General features: G+C 43.1%; 1 protein-coding gene across 1 annotated transcript in view; it reads left to right on the forward strand.

Moving 5' to 3' along the window:
* The window catches only part of LOC124795142 (centlein-like), a 551,801-nt gene that overhangs the window by 348,350 nt on the left and 189,570 nt on the right, over positions 1–13,881 (forward strand). Inside the window, exon 2 of the mRNA XM_047259020.1 lies at positions 12,358–12,390. The gene's annotated coding sequence lies outside the window, so the exon portion shown is untranslated. The remainder of the gene's footprint in view (positions 1–12,357; positions 12,391–13,881) is intronic.

The raw sequence follows: 13,881 nt of genomic DNA on the forward strand, positions 1-13,881 counted from the left end.
CAGACGTCAGTAATTTTCGATATCACAGCGTTTTCCGTTGTAAGGGATCTTTTTGTGCTATGTCTGACCGGTCGCCCGCGCATGAACGCACCAGAGAGTGACCAGAGATATGGTTCTGGCTATCAGAGGAGGTCAGTGTTCAGCAATCTAAAGTAACTAAGCAGCCCGCCAAAAACTGGACAGATAAGTATAGTCAGGCAGGCTGTGAGACGTAAGAACCCGCGGTGCAGTCGGCCGCTTCCTTCGAAACCCGAGGTTTTAAATAACCCCCACGAAAGAGCTCTGCCTCACTGGCACCCTAGTTCTCCTACCATCAAGATGCGTTTCCGTGGCCATGTTGAAGCAGTTTAACTGAGAGTTACAGGTACCAAAAGGTCGATAAAGCTAGTCAAAGAAACTAGTAACGACCATGTTGCTCGCTAGTTGCGACAATCAGATTATCTGGAATTACGATGGTAACTTGTAATTACTATCACCGACGCCTTCCTGCCGCAGCTCGGGTCATTTGCCACGTTCTATTCCCACGTATCATCATTAGACTGTATCTCCCTCGTCTGCAATCAGTTACGTGCTTTCTTTCTTCATTTTGTACATGTCCTTAGTTACTTACGTGTGTGATTTTTCTTGATTGACCGAACGTCGTCTCCAGGCACTTTAGCATCATATTTGCAGTGCCTTTCTACCCCGTTCAGTCGTTTGAGTGACATTATAAGTATATTTCACGGTCTTTCACAAAATATATGTATTTACTTGAGACTTTAGTTGCTTAAGTAGAATTGTGCCACACGCTTCTATTCTTAATGTGTCATCATTCCTGGTCTACTCCATTATGATTGTGAAGACAAGTTCAAACCACACCTGTAGTAGGAGATGAATTCGATACTTTAGGCAGGGTCAGGGTAGGAAGAAGGGTAGTGGGTGCTCGTTTCCAATCCACACTACTGGGAATGCTATTTCACTTTTTCACACAACTCTGCTTTACCTTTACCATCTGCGAATCGATGGACGGTATTTGTTTGGAAATTTGTGGTAGGGTCTTATGGGACCAAACTGCTGAGGTCATCGGTCCCTAAGCCTGCACACCATTTAATCTAACTTCAACTAACTTACGCTATGGACATCACACACAACCATGCCCGAGGGGGTATTCGAACGTCCGAGGGGGGGGGGGGGGGGGGGGGGGGGGAGCCGCACGGACCGTTGTCCTGGTGTACTAACTATCTTCCATGACGCACCGTACGGTAGGATGATTTCTGGAGTAATAATAATAATATTAATAATAATTCAGTATTGTTCTACAGCCTGGTGCAAGTCTTTCAATTGGACACAATTGAGCGACTTGTGTGTCCCTAACCCACCTCATTAATCTTACAAGGGGCCTACAGTTTAACGTGGAATCCGAACCACGTGTCATTCCTGGCGAATCGTCACATCATCGACAGAGTAAGTTATCGGGCAACTAAAAAGTCGGTAGACCGACTGGGATTCGACATCGCGACTTTTCAGTTGTCAGGCACTTGCTTTACCACTTTTTCTTTATGATTATTTTATTTAAAATTATCATTTAATACATTTCAACATATTTAAACAAACAAAGTAAAATAAACAGCATTATTTTAATATATATAATATACATTAACAAAAGCAAAACGAGGATAATGGAATGTAGTCGAATTAAGTCGGGTGACGCTGAGGGAATTAGATTACGAAATGAGATACTTAAAGTAGTAAAGAAGTTTTGCTATTTGGGGGCAGAATAACTGATGATGGTCGAAGTAGAGAGGATATAAAATGTAGACTGGCAACGGCAAGGAAAGCGTTTCTGAAGAAGAGAAATTTGTTAACATCGAGTATAGATTTAAGTGTCAGGGAGTCGTTTCTGAAAGTATTTGTATGGAGTGTAGCCATGTATGGAAGTGAAACATGGACGATAAATAGTTTGTACAAGAAGAGAATAGAAGCTTTTGAAATGTGGTGCTACAGAAGAATGCTGAAGATTAGATGGGTAGATCACATAACTAATGAGGAAGTATTGAATAGGATTGGGGAGAAGAGAAGTTTGTGGCACAACTTGACTAGAAGAAGGGATCGGTTGGTAGGACATGTGTTGAGGCATCAAGGAATCACCAATTTAGTATTGGAGGGCAGCGTGGAGGGTAAAAATCGTAGAGGGAGACCAAGAGATGAATACACTAAGCAGATTCAGAAGGATATAGGCTGCAGTAGGTACTGGGAGATGAAGAAACTTGCACAGGATAGAGTAACATGGAGAGCTGCATCAAACCAGTCTCAGGACTGAAGACAACAACAACAAAATAGTAACGATTGAAATAAACTCATCACCGAACTGCAAGCTCTGTCCTTCCGAACCATAAACTGCCACCATCCACCACACCACACAAACAGTCCAGTAAGAGAACAAGTGCTCGAAGACGTAGGTGGAGGTTTAAATCTTTGATGTGAGGGCGTTTATCAGTATCTTCCTCGATCCACAAATATCGCTACAATATTCTGAACAGTTAAAATGGCTATCGCAGTGCCGTAATTCCGTACACGTCTTGCTTCTTGACCAGCCAGAAAAAAGATTTAATCAATATTCAGACATTAAAACAGCTAATGGGTTCTGAAAAAATGACAGGCTGCAGAGAGAACAACCCGCGGCGAACGCAAAAGGCCGCTGCCACGCACACAGTATATACTCTGGTGAACAGAAAACACGTAACAAAAAATTATGCACATTAGTACTGTGACAAAGTACATCCTGCCACGGTTACAATTTCTGGAATATTTTCCATTTTAGCCTCTGAGTTTCCATCATTAATGCCTAAAATATTCTGACGTCTGGCCGGCTCCTGATCACACCATTCTCTCTTCTAGTGACTACACAAACTTTGGCCAACTTCATTTTGGGAAACGGAAGCTCCGGTAAGCCAGTAGCCTCAGCACGGGATTCAAAACTGTTTATTTAACATATTAATGAATGTTAAAAATTTCATACTAATGTCGAAAAATCCGATCACAACAAAGAACAGTGAGTAAACGAGCTACTTGATATTAATTCCATATGATTCAACGGCTTCGTACACGTCTTTCAATTTGACGTCACTTCATCGACTTGTGTGTCCTTAACCTACCCCGCAATCCTACCGAGAAAAGGGAACGTACAGTCTAACGAGGAGTCTGAACTACGTGTGGTTCCTGGCATCTCCACGTTATTGAGAAGTGAAGTCTACGCTAAAGGCGGATTGCAAATGCCGTCGTTCGGTCGGAGAATCGATCCTGCAGTTTCCTAGCACGAGTCTTACTATCAGACCACCAGGCCCGACGATCTATGAGTAAAGTGTCTGCGTGAAACGTTCCTTCGTATCGTCATCGGTGTTTGGGTGATGTCGCGCTAACATCTCAAAGACAACCGCGACCTGAACCGGTACTCTGAACTCACGCGCTTTGCGTGCGAGACAACTTACGCGACGCATTGCCCCACAGATTAAATAGGAAATGTTTACTAGGGGACCTTGATCACCTCTTTGTACTCGTACAATTGCAAAATAGTCTTTACTAATGTCGTTTTCCCAACCTTCCTTTCAGCCGCGACGCAGGTTTACCGTAACACATAATACATGGATCCATTGAATAATAAAGGCACCTGAAACGATTAAATCAAAGTCTCTCACAAATAATGAAATTCCAGAGACTATGCGGAAGAACTTGCTCATCTTCTCGCAGTAGTGAATCGTCCGTCGATGGTACAACGAAGCAACTGCAAGAAAGCGCAGGTCATTTCCGAATGAATTTGCACTCTGCAACAGAGTGTGCACTGATTTGAAATTTCCTGACAGATTAAAACTGTGTGCCGGACCGGGACTCGAAGTTGGGACCTTTGCCTTTCGCAGGCAATGCTCTACTGCGTGAATTGTCCAAGTTCGACCCACGACCCGCCCTCATCAGCTTACTTTCGTCAGTACCTCATGTCTTACCTTCCTGCATACTTTGTGAGACTAGCACTCTTGGAAGAAAAGATACTGCGGAGACGTGGGTTACCCACAGCCTGGAGTCTAGTATTGTAATATTTATGGCTTTACAGCCATCATATTTAGGTTCAATAATTTCTTCGTAGAGCGGTTGAGAAGACAGCAGTGTCAAGATGACGTAATGTGGTGTGAGGTACCAATTACAGATGGTTTGCACGGTACGGATATCGTGAGAAAGACCGCTTAAATTGTGGTCCTTCACCGCGATTGGTTGCTGCGTTCGGATGTTGCGCGGCAAAATCATAATCTTCTGTTATTAACATTGGATAAACGACACACCGTATTTTCTTGCATTTCATATTAAAGCATCTCACACTACCGCGTTATCATTCCATTATTTCACAGCAGAATCATAAACAACTGCTAAACGAAAAGGCAGACGAAGTACTTCGGCGATCTTCTGATCGCGCCTAACTTGGATGGCGGGTGAAGTGGTTCGGCTGTAAGATTGGAGCTGGTTCGGCAGTCTCGGAGGACAGACATGTTGTCTGCCGCTGTCGGTGTCAATTAAGACTTTATTTGCAATCTCTGGTTTGTAAATGTGAGAGCTGTAACGGCAGTGTCGGAGGGCGGATATGTTGTCTGTCCCAGTCGGTATTGGTTAAGGACTTAATTAGCAATGTCTTGTTGTTTGAATGAGTAATTCAGAACAATTTGATAGTAATTACAAGTACGCAGTTCATCGGCTTGTTTTTATGGAAGTGTGAATATTGGAAATTGTTTGTGATTCATAAAGTAGAACATAATTGTGTAGTTTATCGTATTCTACTAATGAAAAGCGAGTGGCATCTCGTATAAACCAATTAACTGGAAATTTAACTACTTATTAAATATCAGTTCCTCACAAAGAGTTTATTACAGTCTCAAGATAACGGATTCACGACCTAAGTGCTGTTTTCTGTGTAGGGAACATCGAATATAGAAGACTGCAGGTTGGCGAACATTAATTAGAACTTATGCGTTCCACTCAGGGCAGTGGAATCAAATAGGCGCCTCGTGTGCAATGAAGACTCTGTATGAATGAAATGAGTAAAATGTCATCTGTGGTAACACTAAGGAGGTATGAACGAGAGAAATTTTCAAGGGAGTAGGTTTATATTACGCTCGTATATATCACCCTTTCTCCCGCCCTCCCTTTTTCAACTTGTCGTACTATACAGAATGAATGAGGGCGGAATCTTTGAGGTACTCGGACTGCTAGAGGGCATTGATCTATGGTACATAAGCTGTGAGTAAACAAAAATGGTCTCGCGGGTCAAAGCGAGGCAGCTGACTCTTATTTATCATGAAACACTGAAGAGCCAAAAAGAAAAAAAAAACTGGTACACCTGCCAAACATCATGTAGGGCCCTCGCGAGCACGCAGAAGTGCCGCAACACGACGTGGCATGGACTCGACTAATGTGTGGAATAGTGCTGGATGGAACTGATACCATGAATACTGCACGTCTGTCCAGAAGTCGTAAGAGTGTAAGAGTACGATGGGGTGGAGGTCACTTCTGAACGGCATGTTGCAAGGCATCCCAGACATGCTCAATAATGTTCATGTCTGGGGAGTTTGTTGGCCAGCGGAATTGTTTAAACTCAGAAGAGTGTCTCTGTAGCCACTGTGTAGCAATTCTGGTGGGGTGTCACATTGTCCTGCTGAAATTGCACAAGTCCGTCGAAATGCACAAGGGACATGAATGGATACAGGGTGCTTACGTACGTGTCACCTGGCAGAATCGTATATAGGCGTACCGGGAGTCCCATACCACTCCATCTACACACGCCTCACACCATTACAGAGAGCCTCCACAGCTTCAGCAGTCTCTTGCTGACATGCAGAGTCCACAGATTCATAAGATTGTGTACATAACTGTACACGTCCATCCGCTCGATACAATTTGAAACGAGACTCGTCCGACCAGGCAACATGTTTCCAGTCATCAACAGTCCAATATCCGTGTTGACGGCTCCAGGCGAAGCGTAAAGCTTTGTGTCGTGTAGTGATCAAGGGTACACGAGTGGGTCTTCGGCTCCCAAAGCTCATATCGATGATGTTTCGTAGAATGATTCACATGTTGACGCTTTTTGATGGCCCAGCATTGAAATCTGCTGCAATTTGCGGAAAGGTTGAACTTCTGTCACGTTGAACGATTCTCTTCATCGTCGTTGATCCAGTTCTCGCAGGATCTTTTTCTGGCCGCAGCGTTGTCGGAGATTAGATGTTTTACTAGATTCCTGATATTCACGGTACACTCGTGAAATGATAGTACGGGAAAATCCGCACTTCATTGCTACCTCGAAAATGCTGTATGCCATCGCTCGTGCAACGACTAAAACACCACGTTCAAACTCGCAGAAATCTTGATAACCTACCATTGTAGCAGCAGTAAGCAATCGAACAACTGCACCAGACACTTGTTGTCTTATACAGGCGTTGCCGACCGCAGCGGCGTATTCTGTCTGTATTTGAATACGCATTCCTATACCGGTTTCTTTGGCGCTTCAGTGTAATATACGTGCAACAGTACATAGAAATAATCAGAATCCGCCAACAGACGTTTCCTAGGAAGTCTATGAGCTATACGTTGCGTCATTTTCCCCGCGTACCGCACCGTGTTAAAGAGTCAGTGGACTCTCTCCGCGTCCGCGAATGGGACTTCGACTGCGCCACTGAAGCTCCGATACGACAGACGGGAAAGAAGATTTCGTGGTAGTAGAGGAGGAATCGCGAAAGTCCCAAATGTTTGCAGCATCAGAGCTGGAACGCTGCCGACAGTTGCGCCTGGAGTGCACCCAGCAAGTGCCGAAACAGGCGGTGCGTGGCACGTAACGCGGCCCATTAACCATTAGCATGCCCGTAGTCGCGCACGACGCCGCTGGCGGATTAGAGGAGCCATTACCGCAGCCGACAATTAGCAGGCGCTCTTGGCGCGCCGTAGCTGTCGCCTTGAACCCGTAGACCTTGGGGAGAAAGGTGTGGCGTGTCGCGACTTGGGGACAACCGTCAACTGGCACGGAGCCGGCCGCGTCGCGACGCAAACCTTCCAGTCTGCCGGGGGAGTGTGGTGGGAGAGAGAGGCAGGTGTTCTGCAGCCAAACAGTCCGTGGCGGGGATGCATGATACGCCGGCCGTGCAGCGCGAGAGTGGACTTTGCGATCGTTGGCTTCTTATACTCTTCCTTAAATTCGCCGGCGGGTCCCGTCGTATCACCTCCGAACTCGCTGTCTCCGTGTTGTCGGGGACGCGACCCGCCAGTCTCAGCCGCTGCCCACTTAACAAGTGGTGAGGTATTCGCAGTTGTAACAGCGTTTAAAATTTTTTAAAAGTAATAGTATTTTTGATATTCTTATTGTTATTGCTATTAATATAGCCTATCCCCGATGTTATTCAATCTGCATACTGAGCAAGCAGTAAAGGAAACAAAAGAAAAATTCGGAGTAGGAATTAAAATCCATGGAGAAGAAATTAAAACTTTGAGGTTCGCCGATGGTATTGTAATTCTGTCAGAGACAGCAAAGGACCTGGAAGAGCAGCTGAACGGAATGGACAGTGTCTTGAAAGAAGGATATAAGATGAACATCAACAAAAGCAAAACGAGGATAATGGAATGTAGTCGAATTAAATCGGGTGATGCTAAGGGTATTAGATTAGGAAATGAAACGCTTAAAGTAGTAAATGAGCTTTGCAAAATAACTGAGGATGGTCGAAGTAGAGAGGATATAAAATGTAGACTGGCAATGGCAAGGAAAGCGTTTCTGAAGAAGAGAAATTTGTTAACATCGAGTATAGATTTAAGTGTCAGGGAGTCGTTTCTGAAAGTATTTGTATGGAGTGTAGCCATGTATGGAAGTGAAACTTGGACGATAAATAATTTAGACAAAAAGAGAATAGACGCTTTCGAAATGTGGTGCTACAGAAAAACGCTGAAGATTAGATGGGTAGATCACATAACTAATGAGGAGGTATTGAATAGAATTGGGGAGAAGAGAAATTTGTGCCACAACTTGACTAGACGAAGGTATCGGTTGGTAGGGCATATTCTGAGGCATAAAGGGGTCACCAATTTAGTATTGGAGGGCAGCGTGGAGGGTATAAATCGAAGAGGGAGACCAAGAGATGAATACACTAAACAGATTCAGAAGGTTGTAGGTTACAGTAAGTACTGGGAGATGAAGAAGCTTGCACAGGATAGAGTAGCATGGAGAGCTGCATCAAACCAATCTCTGGACTGAAGATCACAACAAAAAAACATGTTATTGTTTACGATTATCCAAGTAACAGCATTGTTATTCAAATATCTTACGGGAATGCATCTGGGTGACGTTGTCGACGATGGCAACCGGCTCCATTCCCGTAAGTATTTGAACATTACATACGCCAAGAGAACTCAAGTCTCACAACTGTATTGTTGTTATTATTATAATTGTTACTATTGTGATCGTTGTTGTTATGGTGTCATTGTCTACGATGGTCCATTATTTCGTCACATCACGCCCTAGTAACACACTGAATAACGTCGTGTACCGTCCAGTAAAGTTGTAAGGTGCAAATTTTGTGGTTTATTTATTCTAGGATTGAAGACAATTGTGTAAGTTGAAATGACATCTTTAATGTCGCATTATTAACACAAAAATACACGCTTGTACACACTTTTCAGTGTGGCAACAAAAACAGGTGTCAGGATAACGCATCTCGTCAACATAAAATCATTCTAAACACAACAATATTAAATATTAACACTCAGAAGGTTAAATTATCCTAAAAACGACAATGTTAAAGTTTAACTAGATGTTTCTTTACAAAATGGTTCCTACACTTACGTAATTACGTTGATCAGTACTACGAAAATCGTCCCACTCCGGTTCAAAGTTCGGTACTATTTTTAGGATGACAATCATGTCTATAGTGAATGGTTAGCTATATGACAAATTGACCTAAAGATTAACGAAGGTCGCTCGAGTTTACAGTGGACGCAAGCTGGTAACCAACAAGTTTACACCTCTGCACGCGGTATTTACCTTAAGCTGCGATGAGCTTTCGTCTGATAGGCCCCTCTCTTCCACTGAAATTCCTATAAAACTAATTACACCTTTGCTGAATTTTCCAGCAGAAACTTTACCTATGTTTCTCGTTATGTGAGAGAACAATTACTCATCCCTAGTCTTAGAATGTGGCGATATACACACGCATGGTTGGAGCAGTGTGCATATTATAATGCCCTCTCAGTTCTCACAAGAACAGTTAACTAATTGACTGGTTCGTTTCTCCACAGTTGGAGCTAAACGATGCTACAGCTAATTTCTAGCTGGATATGAGCCACTGTGAACGCAGTGTTCTCACAAATTACTCCTCTGCATCGTACAGAGCATTATGCACATCGTTCTGCGCTTCCAGTTCACAGAAGAGTCCCCAAAAATTTCTGTCTTGTCTTATTCACAGCCGAACTGTCTCCCAACCTGGATTCTTTCATTCTTCATGTCATGGCTTTTTCGACCAATAGGAGCGTTCCTCTTATTTTGTGGAAACTCTCTTTACCAATCACAAGGTCCCTACCATTAAATTGCGTCGAAACTTTGGCTCTTTTCTCCTTTCTAGCGCGTTTCCGCCAATCGGACGTTTTGTGCCCATTCCAGACGCCTTAATGGGTACATTGTACCACTCACTGGACATGTGGTCGAAAATGTGTCACGGGTCTCGTTTTGTGTCCATTTGGAATTCCGAAACGCAGTTTTCTAAAAGCTTTCTTTCCTGTCCTCCCTCAGATGGGCCGTTATACTCGCTCTCCCCGTCTGAGTCACCTGGTCGGTCGTTGACTTTCTGGCAGGGACACCCCTTTAAGTGGTTTCTGTGGTACCCCCTGTAGTACAGCCTTGCCTCTGTGTCTGGCCCTCTGAATTCCAAACTAAAACACCTCTCACTGCTTGTTTCACCTTCTGCTCAAACATGCATTATAGGAATGGTGTGTTAATTACTGTCAATTGAATGTCATCCCTTTTTGCATTACACACTGCTAGACAAGTTTGCTCATTACCGCCGAATTAAGTTAGGTGCCATATTCACTATCCCATTGTGATGTATATAGCTCTCATCTAAGGTGTGAATCTGATCTGCATTTATTCTGCCACCTTACAAAATACAAGGCCCAGCCTCATAATGATTAGGCCTACTGAGCGATACCGGATACTCGGAAAATATTGTTATTGTATCTGCATGAGTAAGGAATATATTAAAAGTTCTGGTACTCAAATTTTGTTTATATGTAAGGTCGATTCTGCGATCCTCCCTTGTCGAAAACTTCAATCACGGAGTCGTAGATGGCACTCGTTGCATCAAAGATGTGAGCAAACATTTCTCAACGAACAACAAAGCAAGGTGAGAAAGTCTGGTTTGCGATTGTGTGTTTTTAGGATTAGTTTTTAGTCTCTTCATCTCCGAAAATGACCTCCCTGTCGGAGCAGTGGTTTCAGGAATGGTTAAAAATAATTTGATTGGATTTGATGCTTCAGGTACTGTTTCACAGAGATCACAGGAGGTGAGACACTTTGTCTAAATACAACACACATGGCCAATGGTACAATTTTTGTGTCTCTTAATAGCCACATAACCATTTATAACTTGAAAATGTCAGGCATAATTTTTAGTTTCTGAATTTAAATGTGGAAGAGTTGATGTAGGCCGTCCCTGTTTGATCACGTCACTTCTCCGCTCGAAACTTAGTCCTCCAAATGGAGTTCCCACTAACTTATTTACAATTTGATACGTCTGTATCTCTGGAGGAGCCCGCAACTTCGCCCACATTGGTTCAGCAATCCAACTTTACACTTACGTGGGAACTAATTTAAATCATTAAAAATATAATTGTTATCTAACAGTATAATGAATAAATAATAGCCCGCAGCTCGTGGTCGTGCGGTAGCGTTCTCGCTTCCCACGCCCGGGTTCCCGGGTTCGATTCCCGGCGGGGTCAGGGATTTTCTCAGCCTCGTGATGGCTGGGTGTTGTGTGATGTCCTTAGGTTAGTTAGGTTTAAGTAGTTCTAAGTTCTAGGGGACTGATGACCATAGATGTTAAGTCCCATAGTGCTCAGAGCCATTTGAACCATTTGAATAAATAATAATATGTACTAAAACACAATGAAACATTTAAATATGTGTGCTGATTGATATCTGAAGACTTTCATCACTGTAGCGCGCGAAAGAGTAGCACATGTCTCTTTAGAAGAGCTAGAGAATCGTAGGCGATACACGATTATTAGCTACCTTTAAGAGCTGCATAGTCCTCCTCTTTCTCTAGCGGAAGCGACAGAGGAGATGGAACTTGTAATCGCTGTTGCTGGGAAGTTACAGCCCCTGTCGCCTTCAAAACTGGCGCCTGTCGCCCCAACAGCTGTTTATGTCTTAAATGCCCCCGGGTTAGAAGTGAGTTTTACAAGTATGAAGAACGCACGCAGCTGAAACTGTGGAAAAAATATATATGTACTAAGACTGTCTAAACGTAAAAAAACGCGTCTTGTCGTTACTGTAACTGATTACAGCAGTTACTAACATGCCGTGCCCTTGCATTTAACCGAAAATTCGTCGCTTTAGTCTCTTGTCGCGTAATAAGGGAGCAACTGTAACAGAGGACACGCGCCATTGCTGCTACCTGCTAGTTGTAATTAAAACACAGCTACTCACAAAGGTCCAGTGAGGGCTTTAATTACAGTATTGCAGCCCTAAGGCAGCGAAAGATGGTAGATAACTTAAAGCGACAACGTGGGACAGATTTACACTGGGAAAAAACTGTTCCAATTATGGCCAATTTACGCTGGAAAAAGTTGGTTCCAATTTTGACCGCTAGGTGAAAATCTGGCGCTGTGAATGCAAGAAAGACATATAGAAATGTTCCCAAATGTGATGGACTAGGAACAGAATGTGGGCAGAAAAGGTCAAACAAGTGAGGAAGGCATAATTTTGATTTTATTATTAATTGCCGGTTAGACAATTTGTTCAATGCGAACATTGCAGACGTCGACGAGATGCTGTACAGCGCCAAATATGTCCCTGGTGGCCAGAATTGCAACTATTTTTTTTCAGCGTAAATCGATTCCACATTAATGAATCAGCATATTTACTAAGTTTCGTGGCCATACTTCAATTATTACCACCCGGTACTTTCCGGTTCATTAGTTCTCTAAATGACCTGTTCTGTCATAAGAGAATGTACACCATATCGATGTTGACCTTGATGCAAAGTTCTAACACTGCACTTACTTAATCACATTTGAAAGTCTTCCTACTATACTAATGTAGGGGCCCACAGACACTAATACTTAATATTTACTTTTCTTTTGTTTCAGGAGGTGATGCAGCGAAAGATCACACAAAAACTGGTGAGTATTTCTTTTTTGTTTTCTTGTTTATCCGTGAATTACGCACCTACCAGCATAACTGCTACAAGTAAAGATCAGTACCTTTCACGTAAAGGTAATGTGGCACTTTTCTATTACTTCGTGAAGATTTCACGAGCAAAACGTTAGAGAAGACCAGTATGCAGAACCGGAAATAGATGCTTTTCTTCGTCTGTATTTTCTCCTAGTTATATGTTGATAGGTTACAGCGTCGAGCTATTAGCCATTATTTTATCCTTAAAAGACCCATCCTCCTTTTGTCCTCCTTCGCCAAACCGAATATCCGTCCGTAGTTTGAAGCATACTGAAATAAGATAATAGGTCTTTCAGTGCAATAATTGGAACCGTTGGCTTTTAATTAAGCTATACGATAGATGCCAACTGTTTTATGAAAGCCTACTTGAAAAGTTGTAAGAATCAGTATTACGTGAGAAATCTAAGAATATACTACAGACCTCTGGGTCTCTCATCCGTAGCGACCACAAACGCAAGATTAGTCTAATTACAGCGCCCACGGAGGTATTTAAGCAGTCATTCTTTCTGCTGTCCACACTTGATTGGAACGTGAAGGAACATGTGGGACAATGCCAAGTACCCCCTGCCATGCACTGGCGAGTGCATGTTCTACAACGTATGCGGTTTCTCAGTTTATCAGTACTCTAAATGATACGTTCTGTTGCGAGACAGCGTACAGCATGCCGATGATGACCCCGATGCAGTTTGTTACAATGCTAAGCACCCCCTGCCATGCACTTCACAGTGGTTTTCAGAGTATAGATGTAGATGGTTGACTGAGGACTAGCCAATAAATTATGAGACCGATTTCTTTCGTGTAGTGTCCGTACGACGGCGAAATATTGTTCCATTTGTAGAACCGGTCACGCAAGATCCGCAATACAAATAAGAAACACGTGTGCTAATGTCTGTGACGGCATTGCCAGAACAAAGAGTCGCTTGTGAAAAGGCAGGCGGTCCGCGTTAGTGGTATGTGAGCAGTTTATTAACGAACTTACGTGTCACGGCATCTGCTGCAGCAACACAGTACTTGTCTCACCGCATCAAATTTCGTGTATATAGTCGTTAAATATCCATTTCTAAGGATATTTTTCATAATCATTCTGCGCACAGAATCTCGTGTTAAATTCTCTCCTGACGTTTTTACTACTTGTATACCATGACGAAAGACAAAAATTCAAATTTGAGTCGTTGATCCATCTCGATCAACCAGAGCTCTTCTTTGTTTTCGAGTTTTTATTTCTCTTCAAGTGCTTCGTTTTCTTCTGCCACTGATACGTCCTAACCAACGCTCCGTCAGGTTTTGCCTTCCATGTGACGTGGCTGGAAGTCTTTTGATAATTTTAAGTACCGAAGGAGAGAAAATGCGAACACTGCAACAGCACTCTGTCGTTATTCTTCTGTTTTTGTATCTTTTTCTTGCCATTATTTCACTGCTGTGGTTTATTACGCTTTCGT

Source organism: Schistocerca piceifrons, chromosome 4 (genome assembly GCF_021461385.2).
Source record: "Schistocerca piceifrons isolate TAMUIC-IGC-003096 chromosome 4, iqSchPice1.1, whole genome shotgun sequence".
Lineage (NCBI taxonomy): Eukaryota > Metazoa > Arthropoda > Insecta > Orthoptera > Acrididae > Schistocerca > Schistocerca piceifrons.